This window comes from Podarcis cretensis, assembly GCF_951804945.1.
Source record: "Podarcis cretensis genome assembly, chromosome: 4".
Taxonomy (NCBI): domain Eukaryota; kingdom Metazoa; phylum Chordata; class Lepidosauria; order Squamata; family Lacertidae; genus Podarcis; species Podarcis cretensis.
In genome coordinates this window covers 54733130-54745200 of record NC_137173.1, presented here as the reverse complement: position 1 = coordinate 54745200, position 12071 = coordinate 54733130, and the positions used below count along the sequence as shown (strand labels likewise).

The 12071-nt window shown below is 42.2% G+C and overlaps 1 long non-coding RNA gene across 1 annotated transcript; it reads left to right on the top strand.

Annotated features, from left to right (window-relative positions):
• The first annotated feature begins 298 nt into the window (after positions 1–298).
• On the top strand, positions 299–11847 carry LOC307215614. Its single transcript, XR_013838590.1, has 3 exons — positions 299–336; positions 11250–11319; positions 11723–11847. It is a non-coding gene; the product is annotated as an uncharacterized lncRNA (long non-coding RNA).
• Positions 11848–12071: the final 224 nt, after the last annotated feature.

The window sequence follows — 12071 nt, the reverse complement described above, 5'->3', positions numbered from 1 at the left end:
GCATCTGAAGAAGCATGGGCCTGAAGGAGAGGGTCCATAGCAAACAAGGAAGCAGGCAGGTTGTGTGAGACAAGACTTTTCTGTTCTGTGTCTCCATTTGCAGCCAAACGGCTGTGTAACTACAAGTGTTCCATCGAAGCTTTGTTTGAACTGGCCTCATGCTCTGAATCTTACTCAAGGAAAGCTCAGTGAGTTTATTCTGTATGGCAAAACTTCAAGAGTGCGTGCCATGCCATTATTCTTCTGCATAGACTGTATGAAGTGTCTCGGGCAGGCCATGGTCTCAAAGTCCAGGATGCAGGGCCAACTTGCTGAAGCTAAGCAGAACTGGGTCTGGTGAGTGCCAGGGGACCCTATGTATGTCAGTGTCAATTTCACAGAATGAAAGATGAGATATGAATAAAGTAAGTGTCTAGAGAGGCCCCGGCAGGAGAAATATTACAGTATGAGTTAGGTGCAGAAGTGACAGAAAGTGTCAGTGTTTGCACATTTTGTTTGCCAATGCCCACTATGTCCAAATAGTTTACTTGGTGGAAGGGTGCGAGGTGGAACTCTATCAAAGTTTGATGAAGCCCCACGGGTTCCTATTACAGTGGATATGAGACAATAAGGCAGCTGATGCTGCAAAAAGGAAACAAACAGCTTCGCTGCACATCTTCTGTCCCAGCTGAAAGTTGTTGATATGGCTCTGGATGTTGCAGTGAATCTGCTGCTTTGGCCCTCTGACCCCTGCTTGGGTTTGCTCTGTAAAAATTGTAGATCAACATCATCGCTCAGCATTGAGTCTAAATTTGCAGAGAAGTCCAGCCATGCACTTGAGAAACATGGAAATCTGTTCAGCAACGGAAGTGGCACGACAAGGCCTGCACAGGGGTGGCACCCTATCCCTTCAAGAGGTACAGATGGGTACCAAACAGTTCTCCCTAAGGCTGATGACTAAGCAGATCATTTATTGTTGCACAGATGTGATATAATGTTGCAACTCCAGACAGCATGGGAACTGACAACAATTCTCGCCGTCTGTTTAGATCTGGGCTTTGTACTGTTTGTTTAAAGTCCCTTTCTTTCTTAAATCCTCGAGACCGTACTCCATCACTCTGATTTTCCAAAGACAGCCTATGACAAGCCACATAAAAGAGTTCATTAGCGTCACTCAGGTGTATGATCTGATTGAGAACGCCTGGGTTTCAAATAAAAGAGAAAACAATTTGGCTTATTTTCACTGCTGGGGCCTGAGACTCCGTATCTCAGCAACACAAGCTGCAAACACAAAAGATAGAAGAACCACACACCCATTTTGTAAACTCAGCACAGGTGGCTAGAAAGAGTACGTGAGCAAATATCAACAGTCAGTTTTGAAACTTCCATTGTGTCCAAGTTTGCTGTAGGTGTTTCCTGTAGGTTTTCCTGCATCTATTGATTCAGAAACGTTGGGGTGGGGGTGAAAGCATGGCTGGTACTTACAGATAACTTTATTAACATTGTATGTTTTTATTGCTGCATTCGGTGTGGAAGACACAGGGGCAGGGACCTCAGATCCTACTTCAGGTTAGAAACATCAGTAATGTCTCTATCTGGTTAGTTTGTCTTGAGGCAGACTCCAAAATGGTGCCACCTCCCCACCAGGGAAGAAGGGGCGAAGGAATATCTACATCAAGAACAGGCAGGGGGAGAGGAGAGAAAGATTGACATTAGGATCTGCTGTCCCTGTGCATCTTGCTGCCTGAGGCACTTGCCTCATCTGACCTTATAGGTGGGCTGGCCCTGTACTGTGAGACTAGAATGCTAGAATAGATGGGCCTTGGCCCTGATGCAGCAGGACACTTGCATGCTCATGATCTTAATTCCAATCATTGCATTTATTCATTCAGTATGCTTTAGGGTGTTGTTCCAAAGAAAGAAATGGCTGAGAATCTCTCATATTCCAAGCAAACCTTGATTAAGTGCATATGAAAGAGAGCATGATGAAGAATCAGAATTTAATAAGTTCTGACCTTTCCCCGTGATAAATGATTGGAAGTTGATTTTCCAAAGCTTTTAAGCAGCGTGTAGGTGTTCCGGTTTAACAATCACAGCAAAATATGAACCTTGGCTAGTTTTGAGATTAATTAATGATCTGCATATCATGCAAACTGTAAGTCTCCTTGTCTATTAAAAATATTTATAAAGGAAGGAAGAAAAATAGTGGCAGCAGTGTTTGACTAATACCAATACATATTAAGAGATGTCTTCAGCAGCAAGCAATGCAAAGGAACATTTATGCATATGAAAAGAAATACCACTTTCCCTCCCAAATTTGTCATTTAGATTATGTTCTAACATTTGTTTTCATTTGGTGCAAATGGCATACAGATTATTCACTTATTAAATCAGTGTAGAAATCAATTCCTTGGTTGATCTTTATGGTAATTCACCCAACACGTGGCATTTTGTATAATTCAATTGCAAAGAGCAAAAATACCCATACTGGTTTGTGTTCCCCATTTCCCCAAGCGATGAGACGGTCCAGAGCAGATTTTCAGAGTCAGTTTCCTTTGTGAGATTTGCTGAGACCTGGCAGTATCTCTTTATTTACTTATGAACAGGTTGAGCAGAGAGAAGCAAGCAGCAACACAGGCCAACAGTGTTGGTTCTGAAGCAGGGCTGGCCACAAAAGCCACAAAAAGTTACAAATCCACAAAACAAAATACCTGACCTTTTAAAGATAAAGGCTAGAATAATGAACCATTAGTGGTTTTTAAGGAAATACCTGTGGTTCACCAACAGCTTTGAGCCAAACCAGAGGTGATGTAGGACAGCCATGATCCAGGGTGTGTTTAATCCTTTCTTCTCATGTCCCTCCCCCAATATTATGAGGGAGGGGAGAAGACAGGAGCAGATGCCACCCTTGTCCCCACTGAGCTAATAGCTATGTCGAGGGATGAGGGTAATCTTGCAGAGCAACACGCACTTCTAGGGATGGAAGAATCGGTCAACTTCGGTTCTCTCAGTTTCTCATTTTTCCAATCATAAACCAGTTCTTCACGATTGCATATCAGTTCACTATTTTTTTTAAAAAATAAAAAGTCCTTATTAAAATTCTTCAGCATTTTAGGGCAAATTTCTGAATTTATATGAAGTTTTGACTAATCTACACATCTTTGCAAAGTATTTTCCCTAATATTTTTTAATGTTCTTTTCACTCATATATGCATATTTATGCACTCTTCCTCCTAATGTAGGCATTTCTGTAAATCTTATTTGGTTGAAGATCAGCATCATAAAATTTGGATAAGTGCTAATTTTGAAGGATGGCTGTGTTTCAGTTCTCATACTGTTTCAAAAAGTGTGATTCAGCTTTAAGCGTGAACCCCTACCACATCCCCAGAGAAGGAGGGCTGCAAATAGGAAAAGCAGAAATCACAAGAGATCTGTTTGATGGTTGGTCCTAAGAAGTCTGCTATGACATTTGGCACACACAAAATAACACAGCCCTTGGCATGGTGTCCTCCAGATATTTGGGGCTACAACTCCCATCAGCCCCACTCAGCACAGTAAAGAGCAGCTTACAGGACATACTCTGCCCTTAGGCTTACAAGCCAAAAATATATGATACAAAAAGGAATACAAATTGGTAGCGAAGAGGAAATAAGCAAACTCAGGTTCAAGTTCTTAGTTCCAGATCTGGAAACTGATCCTAGTTTGATTTACTTGTATGATGGATCAACCTTAAAACTGTTTTCACATTTATTTCCTTTCTCATTGATGTTTGGGCTTCCTCAGCTATATAGCTTCTTAGCTAAGAGGAATGATGGTGTCTTTTTTAGGGAGATGCTGGCAGTATCATTATCCTCCCTGGGTCTTTGCAGTATCCCTTTGTTGCAAATCTTACTTTTTATGTTCTTTGAAGGTTCCAAATTTCTGAAGGTGACAGGAGGTGTGGTGTTGAAATGTGCAGGTTATGCTTTCTAAAGATATCTGGATCATCCAGAAAATCTCCTGGGATTATAGCTAAAGAAAGACCACTGTCTAAGAGCTAGCATGGCATAGTTTTTCTTTCTCCCGGTGTGTATTAAAATGAAATCCAATTTTGATACATGGCTTAATGAATCAAAGACAGATGTGTAGAGGTGATATAACGATACCATCTGGGAAGTTTTTGTCCTGTGAAAGCCTCCTAATCACACTTCAGTATTTATTTAAAAGCCAAAATGTGTTTAACCCCTGAAATGTTTCAGTGCCAATGATTTTCAGTATCACATTGCATCATTATTGCCTGGCAAGCTAACGGTGCCCTCCAGATCTTGCTTGACCCATTATCACCCATCGTCCATGACTGTGGTTCAAGTTGCCTGTGGCTGATGGGAGCTAGTCATCCAACAATATCTGGAGGACCACAAGTTCTTCATTCTTGACATGAATGCATTAATGTTATCGGTACAACAGTGTGTGCGTGGAAGAGCTGTGCTTTCTGATTGCTCATAAAAGATACTCATGTCAGGCCTTGTTTACAAATGACATTGACACAGAAGAAAGCCCCTGCTATTCAAAACTTTCAGCAAATCTTGTATTCCCTACAAATTCCTCTCAGAGCCCAAGGAGAGCTGCTGGGTTATATATGAGTGTAAAGGACATCTTGTTGCCAAATGGTATTGTTTGGTAGTAAACTTAAGAATGTAAGAACAGCCTCCTGGGTCAGGCCAAATGCCCATCTAGGCCCACATCCTGTTCTCACAGTGGCCCATGAGATGCCCATGGGCAGCCTGCAAGCAGATCCACGTTTCTCCCCACTTGTGATTCTTAGCAACTGGTATTCAGTAGCATACTGCCTTTGATGTGGAGAAATGTTTTCCATTATTTCCTCTCAAGCCCAATTTCAACTGCAGCTATTCTGGGATAATCACCTGGTGAAATATGCACCAGCTGCAGGTTGAAGGGTCGCTGGTTAACAATCCCAGTTTATCATTTGGAAATATCACTGCTTCCGATTCTGCATTGCCTGTACAACCAGGATCAGCAGCACCTGGGCCCTTGCCATTAACCTTCATGGTACTGATTAACTTCTATACAGAAAAGGTACTTCTTTCTATAGAATTACTGGCTTCCCTGTGTGTAGCTATTGGCAAACGTTTCAATATTTATGTTAATGCCGCATTCACTCAAGCCCAAATGCAGTGTTTGATGATCCGTTTAGCTTTCTCCTTTTCAAGTTTACACGCCTTTATCTTTCAGTACTTTGGAATGTTATCGAATCTTCCTCCACCCTCTATTCAACGTGGCTTTCTGTGAGCTTTTCACATCCATCCCATTCTATGGGTGCTGTCTAACACGGCATTATAGACCTGTCAACAACAATGTATTTTTTCCTGGCTTGGCTTCCATGGCAGGCTTAGCTGCCGACCTACCTTTACCTATCACATTTCATGTTGATTTGTAAGGCCTCACATTTGAAGGCCTAGTGTGTGGTATTCAGCAGTGCACCAAACCTTACAAACTCTTAAATGCAGAAGCAAATGGGACAATAACCAACATATACATGCTGTTGTTGCTGCTGGGGCCGTTAAATTTTATATACTGTCCTTCATCTGAGGACCACAGGGTGGTTTGCAGTATAAAAACACAGAGCACAAACATAATAACAAACAAAACAATACTCCCCCCCAATTTAAAAGGTCATAGGTTGCTTAATTAGCCAGGAAGAAGAGGAATTTTTTTGCCTGGTGCCTAAAGATAATGTAATGAAGGTGCCAGGCTCTCCCTAGAGAGAGCATTCCACAAATGAGGGGCCACCACAGAAAAGGCTCATTCTCGTGTTGCTGCCCTCTGGACCTCCTGTGAAGGTGACAGGTGAAGGAGGGCCTCAGATGTTCATCACATTTCCTATTTTGAATAACCTATGTACATGCACATAATGGCAGGAGCAGCAGATTGGTTCCACAGTGCTCCACTGCGCAGCACTGAATTCCCCACACCTTGCTCCTCCCCCTCTGGTAACTGCAGCAGTAACATGCTGTACTTGTAAGCTGGGAGAGTAGCAGCACTTTGCATCCGCTGCCCCACCAGTCACTATTGGAGGGGATAGAAATCAACCAAAAGCAGTGCTCAGGAGGAGCATATATCAAAAACTACAATCAAATAACACCCAGAAGAGTAAACACTTCAATAATAAACCCATAATACAGTGGTACCTTGGGTTAAGAACTTAATTTGTTCCAGAGGTCTGTTCTTAACCTGAAACTGTTCTTAACCTGAGGTACCACTTTAGATAATGGGGCCTCCCGCTGCCACCGCACGATTTCCATTCTCATCCTGAGGTAAAGTTCTCAACCCGAGGTACTACTTCCGGGTTAGCAGGGTCTGTAACCTGAAGTGTCTGTAACCCGAGGTACCACTGTAGGTTGAATCCTTTGCAATATGGTATATTACAACACCCCTGCAATGCATTTCAATACAGGATATTTATTATCCTGGGAAGGTTTACATTGATGGCTCAGTTGATGAATAACAATATGGTAAACTTTGAGAAAGGTTAATTTTGTGGTTTGGAATTTGCTCAGCTATAGATTTATATTATTTCAGTTAGCAATTGTTGAAAATTTCAGGTTTGCCCGAGTTGATTGTTCATAAGAGGCTTTGAAGTGAATTGACTTGTCCTCTTCCTTTGAAGTTTCATATACAAGATCCAAAGCCTATTGGTTAAGTTTTATTCCAGAAATGCTGACCCATTTATTGTTTATATTCTTTTACAGAACGAATATGCTTAGTTCATTGTGGGAAACCACTTTTGTCTGGTGAGCCAGATTAAAAAGTAGCCACGGCTTCTGCTGGCAGGTGGGTGGGGCTGCCTACCTGTCAGTCACCTGATATCATCAGGTGGATGTGATCCTGATGGAAAGCAATGGGCGGGCATCCAGTGTCAATTTAAACAGCACCACATGCAAGCCCTGTTGCAAATCCTATCCTCATCTGTGTGTGATTCCTATCCTCCTCTGAATTGAAGGGCTCAGCAGTTAGAGCCAAAGACATTTTATAATGTAAGTATAGCAGCATTCTCAGGCTCTGCTATATTGGCATTGAATAGAGCACATTCAAGAGTGATATCCATCCATCACCATTACATCTGAGAGACATTTTGGGTTATATCCAACAAAGTCATCCCTCTCCTCTTCCTTTGTGCTCCCTGTTCAAAATAAAATCAAACAAAAACTCTGCTCTGGAGAGTTAGAGGAAACCTCAGAACAGACCTGGAGATGGTTTCGTTGGATTCAACCCATTAGTCAGAATTTGCTCTGCTCAGTGAAGGGAATACCCTTGAATTTGTCTTGCCAAAGATATAACAGTTGCCAACATGATGTTAAAAAAATGCCGCTCTTTGTGGTTTGTTTGAATTAGTTCAAAGTGTTTCAGCTGAACACAGCTCCTTTCCGAGAATCTATATTAAAATGTTTGGAGATGTCTTTTGTGGGGTATATCAATCGAACATAAACAGTTACAAAAGATGTTACTTCTGTAATGCTTTCAGTGTTACTTGATTTGTAAAACTGATTCTTCTCCGCAGTTATTGTTGGTGGCAGCCCAGAAAACAATGCTACACCTTTGAAAAACAAAACAGGCCTCCTTCTTTCAAGGCTGTCAGGCTATTTTTTTCCTGAAGTCTTTTAAGGCTGCTAAGTTGTTGTCTAATCCTTACCTCAGGGCTAAAAGCCTTTCAAGGGAACAAAAACACATGTAATATCAAAAAGAGAGAGTCTATAGAGCTGTTTGTCTGCTGAGAACTCCTTAGAGGCCGCATTCAGATGAGCAAAATGTGACAGAAATTCATTCAGCAATAACCATTCCCTCAGTCAAAAGCATCAGTGGCATTTCCATCCATTGAGCTTGACTTCTGAAGCCTTTAAAGGAATGGAAGCTGGCACACAGTAGGTTCTGCCCAGCACTGGAAACAAGGCCCAATCTATGTTCAGTTACAGGGTTTGTTGGGATTGACAAATATGGAATTCATGAGGATTGTATGTCGGGCACTTGGAGAACTGCTTTAGAGAACAAGAAAGATGGTGAACAGAGCCATCTTTCCTATTGGGCTTACTGGCACGTTGCGCCAGGGCGCTGGCGTCTCAGGGGCGCCCCAGCGAGTGGGGGAGCTATGCGGTTTTCCCGGCAGCCTCCCCTTTCCCTGCATGCCTGCCAGCTGTGCCCCATCAACCATATGGCTGGCGGGCGTGCAGCTTCCTTCCCAAGCCTCCACAGGAGAGTGATCCCCGCAGAGGCTTGGGAAAAGGTTGACAACAACTCTGGAAAACGGGGGGGGGGGGGGCGCTGGAGGGATCTTTGCACAATGGTGCCAGAAATGCTTTAGACGGCCCTGATGGTGAATGGGAACTGTTAAACACTTCACTTCACACACTACTAGGGGCAGGCACATCTCACCTCTTCCATTTAGGAGTGTCCATTACACATATCAAGCCTGAGGGCCTCCCAAATCCTGCACACATGTTTCTATCCAGATAGAGGGGCCCATGCCAATAGGTGATGTAGATGTGCATCTGGAATCCTTATGAGTGCATCCTAATACTTATTCCACACCTAGAGAACTTGATGAGGATGAAGATGCACTTCCCTTCTGGTACCCTTGGTTGCATGCAACAAGGCATAATTAAACCTGGATCAGGGTCACTGTGTCCACTGAGCATCAGAAAGTCAACCCATGCCCTTTTACGCTCTTACTTTATAGGTAAAAAGGTAAAAGTAAAGGACCCCTGGATGGTTAAGTCCAGTCAAAGGCAACTATGGGATTGCGGCGCTCATCTCGCTTTCAGGACCAGGGAGCCAGTGTTTGTCCACAGGCAGCTTTCTGGGTCATGTGACCAGCATGACTAAACCACTTCTGGTGCAATGGGACATCGTGATGGAAACCAGAGCACACAGAAATGCCATTTACCTTCCTGTCTCAACAGTACCTATTTATCTACTTGCACTGGCATGATTTTGAACTGCTAGGTTGGCAGGACAGAGCAACTGGAGCTCACCCTATTGCGGGGATTCGAACCACCGACCTTCTGATTAGCAAGCCCAAGAGGTTCGATGGTCCTACTTTATATGCAGAGACAAAGTGCTTAAATATTATTATTTTTATAATATTTATACCCCACTTTTTCCCCTGACAGGAACTCAAGGCAGCTCATAGATAAAATAAGAACAGCTAAAAACATGGGGGGGGGGGGAATAATTTAAAAACAATTAAACATTAATAGGATCGAAACTCTCTCTCTCTCTCTCTCTCTCTCTCTCTCTCTCGTGTGATTATTAAAATAGTATAGTAAACCCTAGACTAACAAAAGTTTTCCTGAAGAGGTACTGCTGCCTTTTCATTTTCCTTGTTCAATTCTGCAACTAAATAGGAAACTCCTAACAGCATGGCTGGGTGACCCACCAAACCTGTTCCAACACTTGCAGTAGGGAGGAGTGAATGTACACATGCAATCCCAGGTCTCAAATCTTGAAATCTCATGTAATTGGTTAAGTGATTTATGATATTTTTACCTTGCATTTCAGTCAAGAAGGGCCCCCAATCCAGCTCACAACAATTAAAAACCATCACAAATATACACAATGTGGTGTATGATGACTTACCAGCCTAGGTTCCAAGCTCTTCTCTCCAGAGGAAAGGAGCAGCTGATGGGCTTAGGGCTATTGGCAAAGCTGCCAATCCACAGAAAAACCCCTTCAGCTGAACTGCAGACTTATCAGGACCCAGGCTGTTGATCAATAAGTTTTCCTATGGTGACTGCAAGAGCTGGTCTTCCACACTTTTAATCAAGGTCGGAATTTTGTTGGAACATTTTGTGCATTATATAAATTGCTCACTAGATGTCACCAGTTATCTATACTAAACATTGCTGCTTCCACTCATTTCCTATCAAAGAGAGAATAAGTACAGTACTCAGTTGGGCCTGCTCCTTGGCCATGGCTTAACCCAGCATGATTGGAAATCCAGAGGCTATTCTGGCCTGCAAAATGCCAGTACTTGTACTGGTCAAAAAGCTATACATGCAAATTTGCCTGCAAAATCATTGGGGAGATGGCATTATCTGGCAACATATTTAGAGCGCCATTAAATTTGCTGGACATTTTACCATTGACTTCAATAGGATCTGAGCTGCATCCTTTGAAAACAACAGCTGTATGGAGAGAATCAGAAGGATTAGAGGCATTCTGTTACTGTGAGAATGAAACTTTTGGGAAACGTTGTTTAAAGCAAAGCCTATTATATAGAGGAAGTAATGGAAAACCTATTATACAGCTGTATAATTAAGCCAGCAGAATTTTCTAGCATTGTCTCATGTTATAAAGACTGAATATCCACATGTTTTGTACTATCCATATGAAGTTGGGCATCGAGGATCTTGTGACAATGACAATCTGACTAAATTTCCAAAAGTCCTGATGAAAAGTGGCTGAGGTGCAGGCTTCTCATGTTTCCTACCATTGTTCACCTCCTAACTCAGTGGTTCTCAAACTTTTTTCTCTGGGACATATTTCCAGAATAAAAATTTGCTCACGCCACACCATTTTTTTTATTGATAAGAAATACATTGGAAAACAAAAAGAAACAATTAGCAGTGCTTGATTTATAACAGAGCAGAATTACTTTAACATATGATCGCAGAGCATCCAGAAAGTATAAAACAATGCAGCTACATCAGAATACGAATCATTCCCAAAATATAATTATAAATGAGGCACTTACATATGCACCTTCAAACTCAGTGAGAGGTGTGAGCTTGTTTATGCCAGGTAATTTCATTTATATTAGGTCTAATTTGAGATTAACAAATGCTCATCTCCTCTTCAGTACAAAGAAGCTTTTTCCTTTTCTGATCTTTCATATTTATCAGAATTGAAAATCCCTGTTCACAACAATATCATCATAGAGAACTGTTGAATAATAGCTAATGTTCTTGAAGAGAGGTATGGATACTCTTTCTGGTTGTGTGTGTGTGTGTGTACCACACTGAGATGTTTAAATGTTTCCTTTATTGCCACCCTCTCCTGCCACACCAGTGTGGCATGCCACACCCTTTGAGAACCACTGTCCTAACTCTTCACTTTCTTCTTTGGGCAGTTTAGGTAATATCAGAAACTCAAAGTGATTGCAGAGCTCTCTATTGTGCAACATTAACCCCATAGTTCTTCAAGTTATGAGGTTTGAAAGTTCCAGATTTAATTGGTTGTTCATCGAGGGCCAGTTCTTGCTTATTTATTCCTTCTAGATGCCTTTTCCACCCCTTCCTTCCTGTGGTTGCAGTGAGTGGCTTGCATTTGTGGAAGGCAATGAGGAAGGTAAGCTGAGGTGCTCTGTCTGTGATTGTGTGAAGTACAGTACCGTTTCTTCTCTTAGTGTGTCTTTGTGGGGTGTGTGTGTGTGAGAGAGAGACAGACAGAGAGAGAGAGAGGGAGAAGCTGCCACAACTCCATTGGCTTAGCTCACTTCCACCGATGTTCTGCTATGTCTCTTTTGAGACCTCTGCTATGTCTGCTTGATTTACACCCTACAGTTCTTCTAAGTCTCCTTTTCTTAATTTTCTACTCCTTCCCTGCTTGGGATAACAACAATAGACAGCACTGTATGCCTAGTACAATTCTCTGTAGGGAATTGTGGATCACTAATACTCAAGACCCTCTGGGGACACCAGCCACTTAACTGGACACTGACCCCCTGCTTTTCCCATATACTTCCATTTAGGTTAGAAGCAATGACACATATCAGTGGTGTGCTGAGTATTGGTGTATGTGTGTGTGTGTGAACACACAAGTTCTGTCACAAGGCTGACAGAAGGAGAATGCAGTTAGGAAGAGGCAGACATGGAGGTGAGTGTTTTTATGGCCATGAGGCGATGCACAAACCATCAAGTGAAAGAACAATGGTAAGCCCTGCATTTATAGGTAACCAAACATAGGACTGGTTTAAGAGGCTGGCTTTGTTTAAAACAAATGAATAAAATTCTTGGCATTTACAAGCAGGGCAAGACACAATGTCTGATAGTCTCACTTGACCATGGTTGGTATCTGTTGTTTTGTTTTGTTCTAGTCCT